This window comes from Marmota marmota, unplaced genomic scaffold (assembly GCF_001458135.2).
Source record: "Marmota marmota marmota unplaced genomic scaffold, marMar, whole genome shotgun sequence".
Classification (NCBI taxonomy): Eukaryota; Metazoa; Chordata; class Mammalia; order Rodentia; family Sciuridae; genus Marmota; species Marmota marmota.
Window position 1 is genome coordinate 26,016,194 of NW_026000153.1, and position 18,674 is coordinate 26,034,867.

At 39.6% G+C, this 18,674-nt stretch overlaps 1 protein-coding gene across 2 annotated transcripts in view; it reads right to left on the bottom strand.

The window, feature by feature from the left end:
* Positions 1-18,609, bottom strand: part of Cobl (cordon-bleu WH2 repeat protein) — a 276,860-nt gene extending 258,251 nt beyond the window's left edge. The window contains exon 1 of one of the 2 annotated variants that reach the window (XM_048786625.1): positions 18,276-18,609. The gene's annotated coding sequence lies outside the window, so the exon portion shown is untranslated. The remainder of the gene's footprint in view (positions 1-18,275) is intronic. The other variant, XM_048786627.1, reaches the window with a different exon arrangement.
* Positions 18,610-18,674: the final 65 nt, after the last annotated feature.

Sequence of the window (18,674 nt, forward strand, 5' to 3'; positions counted from 1 at the left end):
ATCTAGCAAGACCCTCAGCAACTCAGCGAGACCATGTCTCAAATAAAAATAAAAAGGGCTGGGGATGTAGCTCAGTGGTAAAGTGCTCCTGGGTTCAATCCCCAGTACTAAATATAAAATAATGATTTCAACTATAAAAAGTTGCTTTAAACACAATCTTGGAAATGTACATATACATAGGGACTTAAATGCCACTGAGGACCTCACTGTTGGTTTTGTCACAAGGCTAAGGAGGTGATTGCCATGAGGAAAGTCATCCTTATTAGCTGGCACATGGGAGTATTCACACACACACATTAAAAAAAAAAAAGACAGCTTGTGGGTTTTTTATTTTAAAATGTTCAAGACAAAAAACATAAATAATCAGATGATATTAACAAAATATTAAAATTTGTCAAAGCTTGTAAATGGGTACATGGTGTCGGTACGCCATGTTCTTTATTTTTAATGAACACTTAAAATTTCCATAATCCATTTTACATCATTTAAAGACATCCACTGAATAGAATTAAATGAATCTTCAAATCAACAGCTGTTTATTGATTAGTAAAGTGCCCTGAAAAGTCATCTGTTCTAAAATTTTATTCTAATTATCTAATCATTTAGAGAGAACACTGTTTAAATATGAGTGATAATAGTGAAAAAAGAAAATTGCTGAATTAGAGGCTGAAAAAGATAACTTGGCCAACCTAATTCAATTTGTACTCTTTATTTTTTAATTATTTTTATTTGTTTTAATTAGTTACACATGACAGTACAATGACCTTGACATATCATACAAAAATTTGAATCAGATGCGATATAGTATCTCATTTTTCTGAGTACACAGGTTGCAGAATGGCATTTACCTCCTAAAGCCTGGTATTAGTAAAACACTTTATTTGCTGAAGCAAACAGCTTTCTTTTGTACTTCCAAGAATTGCTCCCCTCTGGTCACTTGAGGAAGGTCTGCAAACCTGGGCAAGAAAGCTCAGAGTGGCCTGTGGGGAGGCATCCTAATAGCCAGAATTGGAAACCACCCAAATGTCTGTCAACAGGAGAATAAATAGATAATTGTTGTGGTGAGTGAAACCCTGCTTATCAATAAAGAGAAATGAACTCCAGAAATACCACAATACGAGTAAGTATCAAAACCATTATGTTTAGTCAAAGAACTAGATGAGAGAGAGAGAGAGAAAACTACAGTACAATGCAATATAGGAGAGAGGTGAGGAGAGCAAGAGAGAGATATCAATGGTAGATCCCAGGGCAGAGGAAAAGGAATGGATGAATTACAGAGAAGCACAAGGAAACTTTTAACAGTGATCAAAAAAAAAAAAAAAGAAAAGAAAAGAAAAGAAAAAAACCAAAAACCTCTGTATCTTGCTTGTGATTTTGAGAGTGTAATCATATGCTAAATTCAATATTCATCAGATTGTATACTTTAAAGATATGTAGTTTATTGTACATAAATATACCTCACCAAAGGTGTGTTAAAAATTCAGTGTACCTTTCAATCACACAGAAGAAAAAGAAGAAATTGCTTGAAAAGAATCTATCCATGAGATTAATTAATTCATTAATGAGAGATCTATCTATGAGAACCAACCGAAATTCAAACTACAAGACTATTCCTCCTTAGTAAGGAGTAACTGGATCATGCACTGTATTATCAGTGTATGAACCACAGTCCCTTAATCTGTAGTAATTTATCTAAGTTTTTCATCCATCAATAACTACTTTAGTCTTAACTTTGTCTACATAAAGTTTAACACTTTTCTACATTTGCTTCTCCTAGCTTCTAACTAAACCACTGACATCCTTGGGGCCCAGGAATATATACATATTTTTGTATCTACTCAGATTTATAGAGTTATACTTTCATTCTTATAGTCTGTGCCCAATATACGTAGAATTAAGAGTACTAAATATATCACTTCTTCAATAAAATCTATTTCAAGGGTTTATGTTAAAAAATACTGCTCAAAAAAATTGGGCCGAAAAAGTCATGCTGCAAGTTTCTGAACTTGCATAGTCAATGAGGTAGCCCTTTAGGACTGTCACTGATAGGGCTATTTTGCAATGTAAACAGGACATGCTGGGACAATAAGGTGTATGACATACTCCTGGGGCCAAGGGTTCACATTCTTTTTAACTCTCATGTGCCCCTTGCCTTCTGCTAGTCAAAGAGTTATCATGTGCAAGAACTGCCAACACTGCAGCACTCGATCTCACAGGTGTCTGCACTTCTCCACACCCTTTACCCTCCTTTTTGATCAAGAGGAAAAAACAACAAAAAAAAAAAGCCCCCCATTGAATAAGTTTCCAAAGATCTATTTACATGAGCTAATCTCGGGATGATATTCACAGCTACAGCCTGGCTGTGATGTGGGTCGGAAGGGATGTTATATTTAAGAACTGCTTTAGCAAAACCATTTTCTGAGAATGCCTTTCATAAAAATAAACTGGACTTATCTGAGCCCCACCCTACAAGTAGAACTCACTGTTCCTCCTTCTTTGGATGTTCTTGATGTACTTTGCACACATTTCTCTGACAGTCCTTGCCCTAATAACTTGTTAAGAGACCCATCTTCCCTTCTGTATCAACCGACTTGGGGCAGGAACACTCAAGATATAGCAGATACATGAATTCTAATTGATACTATTTTTTTTTTAGAAAAATCATATTCCAATTAAGTAAATTTTAAATGGTCCTACATCAGTAAAAATTAGTCCTTTAATTTTTAAACCTCCATAATATTTAGTATAGAAGGAAATATGACAAAACTTTAAAAGAGACAATCACACATGTATCATTTTAATTTATAGTTTGTTTTAAGAAGGAAGATGATTGATCAAATAAGGGCAGTCAAAATTAAAAAAAATAAGTGTGGCTTTATGTTCCTTTTTTCAACCAAAGTATTATTTTACACAAGCTATATATCTCATGTTGAGAGCTGGACCAATATGTTAATAGGCATTTCAGGGATTGATGGGAGGATGAAACACTAACAGATGAATGAATTGATCATATTTAGCCAGGACTGGGCATCTGAATCACCTAACAACTCTTTGGCACTTTTAGAGTCCCACCCCCATGCTGGCTCCATCAAGATTAGGGAGGAACTTGTGTCTTTATTCAAAAGCTGCTCTGTAACTTTGAAACAGCTCTGGTTAAAAATCACCAGTGAGGAATGGAGTACTCATATTTATTTAGGCAGACTCAGCATCAAGGCTGAGTGATCATAACATTCTTAGTCCAGACAGGGCAATTTGGTGAGGGAAATGGAGGTTATAAGGGATTAACCAGGACAAGGCATGTCCCAAACTGAGACATCTGGTTATTTTTCAACATGATATTGGGATGATATTCACAGCTACAGCCTTGCTGTGATGTGGGATTGGAAGGGACGATATATTTAAGAACTGCTTCAGCAAACACTAACCGATGAATGAAATGATCGTATTTAGCCAGGATTGGGCATCTGAATCACCTAACAACTCTTTGGCACATTTAGAGTCCCACCCCCATGCTGGCTCCATCAGGATTAGGGAGAAACTCATGAAAAACCTGTGTGTGTGTGTGTGTGTGTGTGTGTATGTGTGTGTGGAAGAATACATTTTTTAAATGGCAGGGAAATTTTTCATCATTTTTAGAACATATATAAACTACTTATATAAAAGAAATTGCCACATGCAGCCTTCATTACACAAAAAAAGCCAATCTTTAGAAAAATTTGTATCAGTGCCACCATCAATGGAATGTGGACATCAAAGCCTCCTCTTCAGAGGTCCCTCCAAACACGTTCTTCATGAGCCTTCAGTTCAACCAAGTTGCTTTAGAAAAGGCACATGTTTTCTACTAACCTCTTCAAAAGTTGGAGCCTAATTCTCCTCCACTAAGTGAGGACTGGACTGTCTTTTGACATGTAAAATATGAGGCTAGTGAATGTGTGACTTCTAAGGCTACATCATGAAAGGCTTCGAAGCTCAGCTTTTTCCTTCCATTCCTGCTCTACAGGAGTTGGCCACCACATTGTGAGTACTCGGAAACCAATATACAAAGAGGTCCCATGGCAAAGAATGAAGAATCCTACCAAAAGTTAGCAAAAATTGAGCCAGCTTCCAATTATTTCACATGACTGTAAGCACAGCTGCAATCTCATGAAAAACATGAGTCAGAACCATCCAGTAAAACTGTTCCCCTATAAGCTGCTAAGATTTAGGGAGATTTTACTGTATAGCAATAGATAACTAGTACTTGCAATCTTCAACCCTATCACCTTTGTGATAAGGCATGCTTTATGAGGTCACCTGCTAATTGAGGCTACCTGTGCAACTTGTTGCCCATGTAGGGGCATGCACAGGCCAACATCTGTTGTCCCTGTGGACAAGGACAATATCCTTGTCCCAACATCTCTGATCACCTAGAGAAATGGGCTCAGACCACACAAGGTCAGCCTTGGGAACCAGCATCAATGTAGAAGACATGAGCAGAGTAGACCACCTCATTACTTTTTTTTTTTTTTTTTTCAGTGCTAGAAATCATACCAGGACACATCTGAGCTACAACCTGAGTCCCACTTCATTATGCTTTTTTTTTTTTTTTGGGGGGGGGTAGTCCCAGGATTGAACTAAGGGGCACTCAACCACTGAGCCACATCCCCAGCCCTATTTTGCATTTTATTTAGAAACAGGGTCTCACTGAATTGCTTAGTGCCTCACTTTTGCTGAGGCTGGCTTTGAACTGTTGCTCCTCCTGCCTCAGCCTCCCAAACTGCTGGGATTACAGGCATGCACCACCACACCCGGCCTACTTCATTAATCTTAATTAGTGCATGGGCCATTCTCCATCAGGAAAATGAAGGGAAAAAATGCCTGCCTGCAGGCTCATAAGCTTGTCATGAAATTCAGACAAAAATACAGGTGTCAGGACTTTGAAAGCTATAAAAGATTACATAAATATAAGGTTAGAGTAAATAGATCCTAACACTGCATATAGCATATTTTTAGCCTACTTCAGTAGGTAATAGTAATGAACAGGACACATTCTATGCAGAAAAGCAAGATACTGTGCTGTCCAAAATTCTGAGCAATCCTGGAGTGGCCTTATTGGAACAGAATACAGAGGACACAGAGGCTCAAGGATCCATGCCATTTCTCCTAGCATGTAATTCTTTTCTCCTATCTAAACTTTCCTCTCCCTTCCCTATGTCAGGATACTCTCCTCCCAGATTCCCCTCATCAAAATCATTGTTCATAGAGTCAGGAAGTGTCATCTGAACAGCACTACCTAAGCTACAAATGGTATGGACAAAAAAAAAAAAAAAAAAAAGACCCAAGGCTAGGTATCAGTGGTGAGCACCTAGCAACATTCCTCTATCCCTTGGGGTCATACAGCCTACTTTCCCCAAAACAAACAGCACCTCCCATGGTCTACACACCTGTGTGCATGCGCACGTGCGCACACACGCGTGCGCACACACACACAAAGTCATGGGGCTGGACATTTTTGGGGGATGAGGGTCACTGGTTATTGAACCAAGGGGTATTCTACCACTAAGCTGTACCCTGGCCCCCTTTTTTATTTTAAGACAGGCTCTTTCACTAAGTTGCCCAGGCTGACCTAGAACTTGTGATCCTCCTGCCTCAGCCTCCCAAGACACTGGGTTTAGAGCTGTGCACCACTGTGCCCAGTTGGGGTTGGGCATTCTTAAGACACTGAGGAATGCAGTGAGGCTGCTGGGAAATGTTACATGTCGCCACTTCCCACTGCCTGGCTGCTTGGAAGGTATGGAATTTGCTGTTAAGAAAGTATTGTTTCAAAGAACTTGTGCAAATCCTCTACTTCAACATTGCTTAAGGAACAAACAAGACAAATTGACAGAGACTAAAGTAATCCAAATTTTACTTATCTTCTCCTGTCTGCCTCTCTTTCTTCTTAAAATCACAAGTTTCAAACTGACTATATGATTAATAATCTCCAGGGTATTGGCACAGGCTGCAGGGGGACTGACCCATGGCTTGTCTGGAATCTGCTGAAGAATATGTGGCTCTGGGCTCAGGGGTGGCTGACAGGCCTTCCCTAAGAAGGACAGATCCTATTAACAATAGAAATGGTGGCCAAAGAGGGACATCACACTGCTTCCTGGTCACAGGTGTAGGCTTTCATCCTCCTCCCAGTGACACTAGCATTCCAGTAATTTAGAAGGGAATGGATTTCTTCAGACTCTTCCCTCCCCTCCACCCAACTCTGTCCAGGACACTGACCTCACTCTAGCCCAGCCACACTCTCTCCACCATGTTTTCCCAGGATTCACTAAGCAGAGCTTCAGGACATCAGCCCCTTCTTCCCAACTGTGATGAAGGTGGTAAGGCCAAGTCCTTGTCCCTCGAAGTTGGGTCACTGCCATCTCAGCTGTCCCAGCTGGTTCACCCTCTCTTCCCTCTTCCTACCCTCTGGCATCAATGAAATATTTTAAGGACAACCTTTGTCCACCAGTGTGGTGGTGGTGCTCTCCCTATGCCAAGAGATGCTTATGAAATAACCACAGACTGCTTTCCTAGCTAGCAAAGGCCAACAATCTGGCCTCATCCCCAGCATCAGTTTGTAAGGGTCACATAAATAAAGCAAGGACACCATCATTCCCAGCAGTTAAGTCTGATAAGAATTTCTACTCTAAGGCATATTGTCTTAGTTCATTTTCTGCTTCTATAACTGAATACCACAGACTGGAAAATTTACAAAGAACAGAGGTTAATTTATCTCATGATTATAAAACCTGAAGTCCAAAAGCACAGCACCCCTATCTGCTTGGCATCTAGTGAGAGCCTTGTACTCTATCCTAATATGGCAGAGAGCATGGAGAGACAGACCAAGTGTCTAGCCGTGGTCTCTCTTCCTCTTCTTACAAAACTATTAATGCTATCTTGGGGACCCTACCCAATGACCTCATCAAACTCTAATTACCTCCCTCAAATCTCAACCTCCAAACACCATCAATATATGATTTGAGGGATTAAGTTTTTTCAACACATGAAATTTGAGGGAACATTTTCAAACCACAGTCACATTCTAATGCTAAAGTACAATGATAAGACCATTAATTTTTTTCTAAAAATCATAATTCTGGTGATAATCATGTTTCCAAACTACAAGAACTTAAACCTGAGTTCTTTTAACAACTTGATACTGAAACACTAGAATTAGAACTTCTAATTAGAACTTCTAATGTCTTAGAAGACATTACACAGGACACAAAGCATAGTTATCAGAGCATGTTTAAAACATCTTAACCTTTGCCAAACAGTTGGGGAATCATTTTATGATATGTATTAAATCACTAGTGCAAAATTCCCAGAGTAATGCTAAGCTTATGATAAAGATACATCACTGATAGGGTTGCATTCTCAGAAACAAGCCCCCCCTTTTTTTTCCATCACTGCCACAGAAATCTGTATTTCCCAAATCAGAATGTTATAAAATACAATATATGCTGAAATTTGCCCAAGCCTTAATACAAAGGTAATACAGAAGACCATAATTTCAAATTAATGCTTTCATATCCATTGCAGAACACAGAGATATGTAAAAATGCTTACTACCTTTTTATAAAATCTGGAAACATAAAACATAGTTGAATGTGGAATGGAAAGTCCATTATTCAAAAGCAGCCATCAAATCACTGTGCCCATCTGACTGTAAAGAACTGCTGGTGGTGATTGGGAAGGGATGCCACTCCCAACCCTCTTGGTCAGAAGGAGACACAGATACAGAGGAAAGGCAAACTCTTAATCACTCCTGCTCTTAGATGTTACATGTGACAAATGCAGATATACTATTTTAGGCAGCTTTTCTGCTCTGTGACTAAAAGATCTGACAAGAACAATTTTAGAGGAGGAAAAGTTCATTTGCAGTCTCACAATTTAAGAGGTCTCAGTCCCTAGACAGCCAGCTCCATTCTTCGGGGCTCGAGGTGAGGCAGAACATCATGGAGGAAGAGTGTGGCAAAGGGAAGCAGCTCACATAATGATCAGAAAGCAAAGAGAGAGTCTGCTCACCAGATATCAAATATATACCCCAAAAGCATACCCCAGTGACCCAGCTCCTAATCCCTTCAGGGGATTAATTTATTGATTGGTTAAGGTTCTAATAACCCAGTCATTTCTCCTCTAAACCTTTTTGTATTGTCTCACGCATTAGCTTTTGAGGGAAATCTCACATCCAAACTATAACACATATCCTTCAAATTTAGCTTATTTACTGATATAAATCAAAGTGGAATATACACATGTCCTCTGATCTGTTCTGTCTGGGTCCTTTCTTACACTTTTCCCAGTGGAGCTATAGATTTGCTCAGTATTTATAGAATATCCAGATAATCATTTTTAAGAAATTATATACTACATTCAAATGGTTAGAATAAGTTAAAACATGTCACCACACCAATGAATGTTTAGTGTTATAAAAGCACTGCTCCATCTAAGTTAAAATGTTATGCAAATGTGTAGCCCAGCCAGAACATGAGTTTATCTTTAAAACCAGCCCAGTTTAAAAACAAGCCAGTCATTACTTACCATCAAGCTCCTTAGTTAAAGTCTCATCCTTGATATAAGAGCACTGCATAAATTTGGACTCAGAAAATAGAAAAAAAAATCAACATTAAGAAAAAAATTCAAATATGCAATTTTCCTCTGGGGTTACCATGGCTCATCTAACAAGCAATGTTTTCCATAGACCAACAGTTAAAATAAGGAGTCGGAGGTATATTCTTCCACCTTTGCCTAAGTCATCTACAACAATCAATTATAACAGCACAGTAAGTCACACTTCATACAGAGGGATAAATTACTTTTATGAAGGTGATTAAAACCAATGTTTAAAAATAAATAAATAGTTTGGGGGATGTACCACTTGCATGAACCCTGGGAGACTCAAGAACATGCTCAGGAGGTTCAAAACTGGGTGCTTAATACATTGAACTTAAAGAAAGAAAGCCATGGTTTCTCCATCCCACATGTCTAAATGCAAGACGTAATACTGCTATTGTTTGGATCAAGAATGTCCCCCAATGGCCCATGTGTTAAAGGTTTGGTCCTAAGCTTGGTGGTATTGGGAGGTGGTATAACCTTAGAGAGGTAGAAACTAGTGGGAGGAACTTAGGTCATTGGGGGCATGCCCTTGAATGGGATATCGGGACCCCACACCTTCCCCTCTTCTACTTCCCAGCTCATGAGATAAACAACTTCCTCTGCCATGCAGTCCTCCCCATGATGTGCTGCCATAGCCCAAAGACCCTGGGGCCAAGCAATGATGGACTGAAACCCATAAAACTGTGAGCCAAAATAAAACTTTTATCCTTATAGGTTGATCGTCTCAGGTATTTTTGTCACAGTAACAGAAAGCTAATACACATAAGGACCAATGGACCAAGGAACAAAAGCAACACCAGGCATAATAACCTAAAAAGCACCTCTTCATCCCTCTTCTGCTCAGCAAGTCTACCCTAAGACATCAATCCTTGGAATCCCTGCAAGTGTCAAGCAGAACCCACTCACCTGGAGGGAACAGGCAATGAAAGAATCATCTAGCTCATTAGTGAGACACAGCTTAATTCAAGGGCTGTCTAAAGTTACCCATACACACAAGAGAAACACAATTAGCATCTGTGAGTTTGGGTTCTGCACAGCTTCCACTTTGAAAGGAGCTCATTTACTGGGCAAAGCAGATCTCTGTGCTTTCATTACATGTATCAGCACAAAACAAAGTGAGCTGAGTCACCTCTTCTACAAAAAGGGAGGCTTTTCAATGTTTATTAATTCATAAGCCAGGATAAGGCAGAACCTCTTGCTGCAGAGGGCAGGAAAGTCTGGGATAGGTTCAACTGCTGATTATTAATTGATAAATGCTTCATCTGTGCTCAGCAATTGTTGAGTGGTCCTTTTCTACCAAATACCATATATTTCTTTTAAAAAGATAAAATTCCTCTTAATTTTTAGGAGTTACACATCCTATAAACGTAATAGTACTATTACAATCAAACATATGATTGTAAGGAGAGTAGGAGATACAAAGTTCCACTTCTACCCAAACCAATTCTACATGATAATTATAGGCAACATATGAAGACAGGAAGCACTTTATGAGGAAGAAGTCATGAGGACACTTGAAGGTAATTGTTTCTTTAGCAAAATGCTGTGAGAAACTCTACCAGTTCAGAAATACAGCAGAAAGATATCATCAGCACCTCTGCAGGAAGCCAGAGGTGATCACTCTCCAGGAAATTGTGCTTCACTGCTTGGTTCATGCATTTTCAGTTTCAGCTTAGTTCAAGGGCTGCCTAAAGTTACCCATACACACACACACACACACACACACACACACACACACCATAATTAGCATTGAGGCTTTGGAGAACTGAGTTCTGTGTTCCAGTTAGAGTAGTAGGATGGCCAAAGGGGTGAGGTTTTAGACAGAGGACTCCAGACTGAAAAGTCATGTGATAATATAGCCTACAAAAGGAGAGGACAGTTACTGTTCTGCTGAATTCAGAGGACCCCTATGGGAGGGTCAAACCTCCTCCACAGGCATGTGAGGACCATCCCTGTCAGCAAGAAAGTAACACCCCCACAAATGGCAGAAATGAAGAGAGTCCTCGTGAAGAACATTCTCATTTCCTCCATTCAGAAAAATTTATAACCAAAACATCTATCATTCAAAAATGTAAAATATTAAGTAAAAATAAATTGACAAATAATAAAGTCATATTCCAGAGAAATATCTTTGCAATTTAATTTCCAAAGTAGCTTTCATCACTTTTCAAAACATTGTGAAATTCACATGCTCACTTCATTCAGAACATTTTCTTTCACTATGGATCATTCTATTAAAACCAATTGAGTATATCTGAGAAGCAGTAAGGAATAGCAATTTAGGGAACCGTTACAGTCTGAGAAATACTCAGACTTCAGTACCCTAATTAACACCTTTTAAGTCAAATCTGGTGATTAGGGAAGATATCTAAAAATCCAGCAACACCTATAATCCCAGCAGCTTGGAAGGCTAAGGCAGGAGGATCTCAAGTTCAAAGCCAGCCTCAGGAACTTAGCAAGGAACTTAGCAACTCAGTGAGACCCTATCTCTAAATAAAATATAATAAAAGGGCTGGGGATATGGCGCAGTGGTTGAGCGCCCCTGGGTTCAGTCCTCAGTATAAAAAAAAAGATATCTAAAATTCATTTTTCATGAGTGATGTTGTTAAAATCCTGGTAGCCATTATGATGTAATAAGTGGTTTAGGCTGAGAGTAGGAGGTACAAAAAGTTCCACTTCTACCCAAACCAATTCTACATGATAATTACAGGCAACAAGATAGATGGGTGGGCAGACGGATGGGGCGTCTTAGCAAGAACCTATTCTCTGAGGCAAATGTCTAGATCGGACTACAGCTAATCCATCTATTTCTAACCTAATGGTTTGTTTATGAACATGAGTGGATTTTTCTCTTAATTAGTGGAGTTGTAGCCAACAAAACTATATTCAGAAACTAAAAAATTATCCATCTGAACAAAAGTGTGTACTTCTGCTCAATTTTCATTCCCACACAAAACTATTTTTAAACAAAACTCCCAAACTATTAAGCTTGGAAAAACACTGTAAGAATTGACTTGGGAATCTGTGCCTTGCAGCTTTACCAAGTGTTAGAAGTTAGCTTTAACCTCAGGCCAACCCATCAGGTACGTGTACACACACACACACACACACACACACACACACACACACAACGGGGTTTTCTCATCTAATTTCTTAACTGTGGTTTGCCATTTGGGTATTGTTTGAGATATTCATACATAATTATAAAGTCCTCTTCAAGTACTCTCACACTTAGGGCTACACAAAGCATTAAGATGATGAGCAGTACAGATGTTCCCCATCATTTTAACTCAGGCCTCAGTCCTACTTATCTACCTCCTCCAGCCAAGAGGAAGGCAGGAGACTCTGACTTTCCCAGGCACAACTACCCTATGGGCTGGGGCTTAGGGATCCTCTTCCCCATATGTTCAGGTTGGCACCCACTATGAAAAAGAAGAAGTAGAAGTGACATTGACAAGAAAACAGAGATATCATGAAAAGCACGTTAGCACCCTGATGTGTAACTGACAGAAAGCCCTGGTAATCACCAGCCTTTAGGATTACAGTCTAGATTTCACTTCCTCCCTGTGGATGGATGGGGACTGTCTGCTACATACATCAGGGCTCTACTGGACACAGAACTGAGTGAAAGGTCTGTACCTTGTCTGTACCTCTCCATGCTCAGGACTGTCATGGAGATGCAGTCAGAAATGCCTGACCAAACAGACCTAAGATACATGGGGTCTTTCCAGAACCCTGGTGGGAGGAAGAGGAGCCATGTATTTGCCATAATCACATGTTCTACCACCTAAAGTCTGAGCTTCTCCTGGCCCTCACCGAATGAGAAATGAGATTATATTGGCAGAGGGCTTTGTTCCCCTGCCTCCAAGCCTCTCTTTTAATGACCAGGTGTTTAAGGTTGAATGGAGGGGTCAGGAACCAAGGAATATGTGCTATTTGTGCCTTGAAGGAAAGGGCAAGTGCTGGAGAACATGGCAGCCATCCAGCCATGGCAAAACAACAGAAGAAAGAAGCAGCAACTGGGCAGTGGCACATGCCCATAATCCCAGCTACTCAGGAGTCTGAGACAAGAGGATCCTAAGTTTAAGGCCAGCCTAGGAAATTTGGTAAACCCTGAATCAAAATAAAAAATAAGAAGAACCAGGATGTAGGTCAGTGGTAGAGTGCCCCTAGGTTCAAACCTCTGCACTATAAAAAGCAAAACAAATAACACAGTAGCTCCCCGAATTTCTATGTGGACTTTAAAAACTAAGAAAGACACTTTCTCCTCTTGATGCTATCATCACTTTATGATCCTCAAAATAAGGCACTAACACCTCTCAAATCTGCAAAGAACAAGGTTGCATTGCTGGCAAGCCAAGTTAGAGCATACCCGTTAGAAATATTTTAATGCCAACTGATCTGTCTGTTCTCATGTAGTCTGGCAAAAAACAAGATTAAGCAGCAATTTAAGAAAAAGTCAATTTTCTGAAAGAGGGATCTAGTATATTCTGGGAATACTTAGAAACATGTGATTATAGGGCTCATGTGAGTCCCAAGATCATTTTATCTGACTCGCTCTTCCACTGAATGGGAAACAGCTCATTTACTGGATTATGTGTGTCCTATGCCATTCTCTGAAGAAACCAAGTAGGATGCCTGCCTCTGAGGAGCTCAGAAAGGAGTGGGTAAGAGATGAGCAAATGGAAAATCATGACCCCAGCTGAGGGATTCTGACAGGCGAAGGCTTGGGGCCATGAGAGACAGGTGTCAGAGAGCTAATCCCTCTGGAGTCCTGGAAGGCCTCAGATGGGAAGCCCCCAGTGCAGCCTTGAAGATTGACAGGAACCATTCTGGCAAAGGAGAAAAGCTCCTCCCACCCCTCCCCCAGGGCAAGGTGAGAGAGAAAGCATGAGAAAGTGAGAAGAATTGTGGAAGGGAAGCTGAGATGGCCAAGGGAGAATAAGAAAACCAGAGGTTAGAACCTCACCATCTACTATGAAGCCATCGTACACACACAATTAAATCTAAATTAATCAAAAGTTAATAAGGTGAAAACTTCAGTTCCTCAGTTGCACTAGCACATTTCAAGTGCTCAGTATTTCCCATATTGGGCAGCACTGACAGAGAATCTTCACTATGACAGAAAGTGTTATTAGACAAAACTGGGCTGCGCAAACCTGGAGAAGCCATACCATGAGATGTCTGCAGGCCACACTACGAAGGGTAAATTTAATTTTGCATGACTGGCACCAGGGCCTAAATCTCATTCCTAACCCAAAGTTCTTTCCACTCCCCCTCCCTGTCTCCTTTGATAGAAGAAAGTCAAATAGGATTAACAAACAAGCAGAAGGCATTTTGAATCAGGGAAAGTTACTGTGCCTAGCCCAAAAAAGCAAGATCACCTCACCTGCACTAATTGTGGGTGTTGCTGCCCTAGATCTGAAGGGACATATGGGAACATCCCAAAGGCAATGGCTCCTCACCTGTGATTTCAGGCAGTGAAGACTGGACCATGGTGAGAAGAAGAGGGGAGAAGAAAGAGCCAGAACTCCTGATTCAGCTGGCTCCTTTTAGAGATTTGTGTCATTTTTTAAGGGATAAGAACTTCAACGATTTTTCTAAATCTGTCAGAGTCATTTACAAAGGCCCTAAATGTCCACAGTAAACTATAAGCTAGAAAAATGAATATTAGGTATTGAAAGCAATCACCAGTATTAGTTTTGTAAAAAGCAACTGAAACCATATAAAGCAGGCATGATAAAAATTGTTTAATACTACTTCAGGAAACAGATGAAAAATAAAAAAATTATGGAAACATGAAGGGAAAATGGTCTAGGACAATGCTACTCATCAATTCAGTTACTGAAAACCAGTGAGAGGCCTTTGATAATTCAGAAACACTTGTGTGAAAAGGTAGAAATGAGACAGCAAAGGAATGGAATGGGGAAAGAGTAGACTTAAAATTTATAGCTCACATGAAAACTATGTTTCTTTACATTTTAAGAAAGAAAAAGTACAACAATGAAAATAGGTAAAAATTTTCCATGTGGCATGAATTATCAAATCTATGTTCTGCTACAGTACAGAGCAACTGAAATGCATCACTAAAATTAACTAGCACATAAAATCCACAGAAGCCATAATTAAATGTGGATGGGGAAAGAAGCAGCAGTGTAGGGAAACACCATATAATAAATAACTCTGTTAAATATTTTTACATAGTTCAAGTCTAAATGAAAACCAAATGTTACTGTATTTCGATGTGCACATCCTCTATCTAAACACTACTTTGATATCAAATATTTCTGCTCACTTTTTAAAACTTTTTATCAACCGCAAAATCAAACTGAATCATAAATTTATCAAGAAAGTACAAAAGGCCTTAGAAACCTAAACTAGTTATTATAGTGTACAGCTATATCCTATAATCATTGCTCTCTTAATAACTATGGAAATACACTTAAGTGCACACAGTTATGACTTCATCTACCATATCCCAAATTAAAGAGGCCACAGAATTCAGGCATCCATGTAGATGGGGGCCATCACCCCTCCTGGGTCACAGTGTCACAAAAAAAATCTGTTCTACTTATTCAAGGGAGGAGGTCATAAGAGAAAAACAGGAGGGGCAGCAGACAGGAATCCCAGGGCAGGAAAGACTCCACATTTTACCAATATCTTTATATCAAGTTATAATTGTAGTTTAGCTCCATCATGTTGACACAATCACTGAGAAATACAAAAATGCTGATTATTTGATATCATGACAGGAAACATGCAACTACTCTTATTTAAAAAAAAAATTAAGACTACAAAAGAATCAAAAACCTAGGCATACTCTCCACTTTATGTGGAGAAATCCCTAATCCTTAACATTTGACAGTTTTAAATGAATTGCCAAAATAAAGAGTAGTTCAGAAGTAACATATTTTAAAAATAAAGTTCAAATTAAGTGGTTTTATGTAACAGATAATTATACATGCTCTCACTTAAAAAAAATGTAAACACATTCACTAACATGTTAGCCAATAGCAAAAAGGCCTAGAAATCTAAACTACTTATGATAGTGTATAATTGCTAATATTTAATATCTATTGGGCTTATGAGAGTTTGAAAAAAAATGTGATTGTGGCTGGCCCCTGGTACAATCAAGAATAGGCCTTCTCCATTTGATATTATATTGGCTGTTGACAGTAGTAAGAATAGCTCAAGTTACCCACTTCGATTAATTTTTTTCTTTCAAATTACTTCTTATTATAATAACTTAATTAAATATAAATTTATGTTATAACTTTATTTTATTTATTTAGTTTTATGTGGTGCTGAGGATCAAACCCAGTGCCTCACACATGCTAGGCAAGCACTCTAACATTAAGCCACAACCCCAGCCCAGATTTTTATACAGAGAAATGAATAACAGTGTGAAACCCACTGATTTTTACATATGCAAACTACCTGAACACAGCTTTTGATCAAATGTACCCACTGTTTTGACATTTCATGTCATTAGAGACTCCTCTAGTCTATATAAATTTTTGTTTCCTTCAGGGGGATCAACAAAACAAAACAAATAACCATCATCCTGCCAAATCGCAAATCTTCTGTTCCTTATACATACAAGGTCCAATGCAAAATTTAGCCGGAGTTTCACAACACATGACTACTGGGATGGATCCTATAAATATTCAAACAGATAAAACAAAAGTAAACAGATAAAGTTTGGAATTAAATATCTTTTAAAACATCTCCAAAAGGCCATTTTCCTTTATGTTCTAAAATATTCTGTCAATTATTATCCTTCAAATTGTTTCAAATTGAGCACTAAAATTCCACAAACAACGGTTGTTAGATACTTGTTAGATATTGCTTCCTCCTTCCTAAAAGAACATTTTTCCAGACAGATGTTAGTCACGGCCATTTAATTAAATTACTAATAAAAAATATAATTTGAGTCCAAGTAACAATTGTAACTATATTAATGATTACTAATATAAAAAATCAGTAAGTTTACATTCACCAAGCCAACTGTCCCTCCAGTAATCCTCAAAAAGGGCTCCACAGGCAGTATTTTAAAATATGCCTTCTCCTGAATTCACTGTGCCTATTCCAGCCTAAATCTACACAACCTAAGAATGACACAGAGTTTTAGTCAACTAACAAGGACAATAACAAATTCATCACATCAGGTGTTTGTGGTCATGTGGGAAAACACCTTACAAGAAGTTTGATTTTATAACCAACCTTTGCATATAGAAAATGTTTCCCTCAAGCACACTGCAAACACTGTCTTATTCACAAAACACGGAATAATAGAGAGTAATTTCAGCAACAAATCAACAGAATCTTACTGCTCCAGATTATGTACTAAAGCCAGAAATTCCACAGCCCTTTCTATCCTTTATGATAGGCAAGCAATACATCTAAATAATAAAAATATTCAAAAGCCTAATGCCATTTCTTTCCTCAGATTCTAACACAAAATACCTTATTATTAAACTCATAATTCTTTCCTGATAAACATAAATTCTTAATTTTTCTTTATGTCTTACATGTGAAGGCTAATCTGAGCTCTGCAATTTTGTGAAGAAAGACCTCAGTTTACGTGTTGGTACATAGTTGCAGATTAGAAAAAGTGGTTTCACTTCTATAATCAGGCTCCTTTAAAGGTTTTACTGGGTAGTTTTTGGACAGTTTTGGTGCTCTCTTAAATGTTCTCCATATTTACTTATAAAGTGACATTGATAAGATAATTCAGTCTCCTTAAACACATTTAATAGACTACTAAAGTCACAGGCTTAAAGGTAATTCTGTTCCACATTTTCCAATGTTATTTTGGGATACCCATTCCCATGGAAAAGGATTTTCCATATTTCTTTTTTTGTGGGGAGGGAGGAGTTGGTTTGTTCAAAGCAAATTAATTACATAACCACAACAAAGTACACTGCAAAAAAATTTTTTTAAAACATTCCTCAGTTTCAAGATTATTTGAATTACTGGCCTGGCACACTCTTTGCTGGCAAAAGGGAGAATTAATAATAAAGAACCAGTTTTAAAACCTTTTACACACTTGGGCAACACATCGCCTATGAGCATGGGACCAGTGTGAGTCAGTGGGACAAAAGAAAAGAGATTTGTTGTCCTCAAAGCTGCTTCCTACAATCCAGTTGCTATAGTGGAAAGTGGGCCCACTCGGTGAGCAGGTGCAGGGCCCACCCCAACCACTCATTCCATTTGCAAGACTCATAACACATTTGCTCCAGGCAAGAGAGGGAGGTCGAAGGTCTGCGGCCCACATGAAATTCACCAAGTGCGCAAGGACTGCGCAGACCCAGCGGTGCAGCAGAAGGCGCCCTGGTCCGGCCAGGCATGGGTCAACCAGTTTCCAGATCCCGCTAAAGGGTAGAATTGTTTGTCCGGTATTAGGGAAGTTACTCTTTCTGCAAGTAAAAACACTGAAATGGTAAATAATCCCTATCCGAAAGGTATGGGGATGGCAAACAAATACCCAGATAGGTCTGGGCAGAGTGGAATCTGGAAGACAGGCATGCAGGGGTCTGAGCCCCGCAACGATCTCAGCCCTGAGTCCCGGACACGGTCAAGGGAAACCCGAGAATAAAGGCATGGGAGGGGCAACAGATGTCAGGAACACCTCCAGTCAGTACCTTCTGCATACACCTGCTGAGATCGCCCGGCCAACTGGGCCTTCGAAGTCGCGGAACCCTCCGCTTCATATGGCAGGGAACAGCGAGCTATCTCGGCCCGTGACTGTTGACTTAAGTGGAACACCACAAGCTAGTGACAGAGCTGGAGCCGGAGGCCCGGTGTCCCCCTGCCTCCACTTCAGCCTGTGCGTGAACACTCGGAGGGTCTGTGGAAGGCTCGGAGCAGAGTGGGGGTTCTGCCAGAAAGGGCTCTCGCACACAAACCCAGCCCGCGCCGAAAGTGCGCTCGGGCCTCTGTCCGACACGTTACCTGAGCAACGACCCCGGCGCCCCAAGTACACAACACTTCCACCGCTAGAGCCCGCAGGCGTGGGCCCGCGGGCCGGGAGCGGCGCCCCT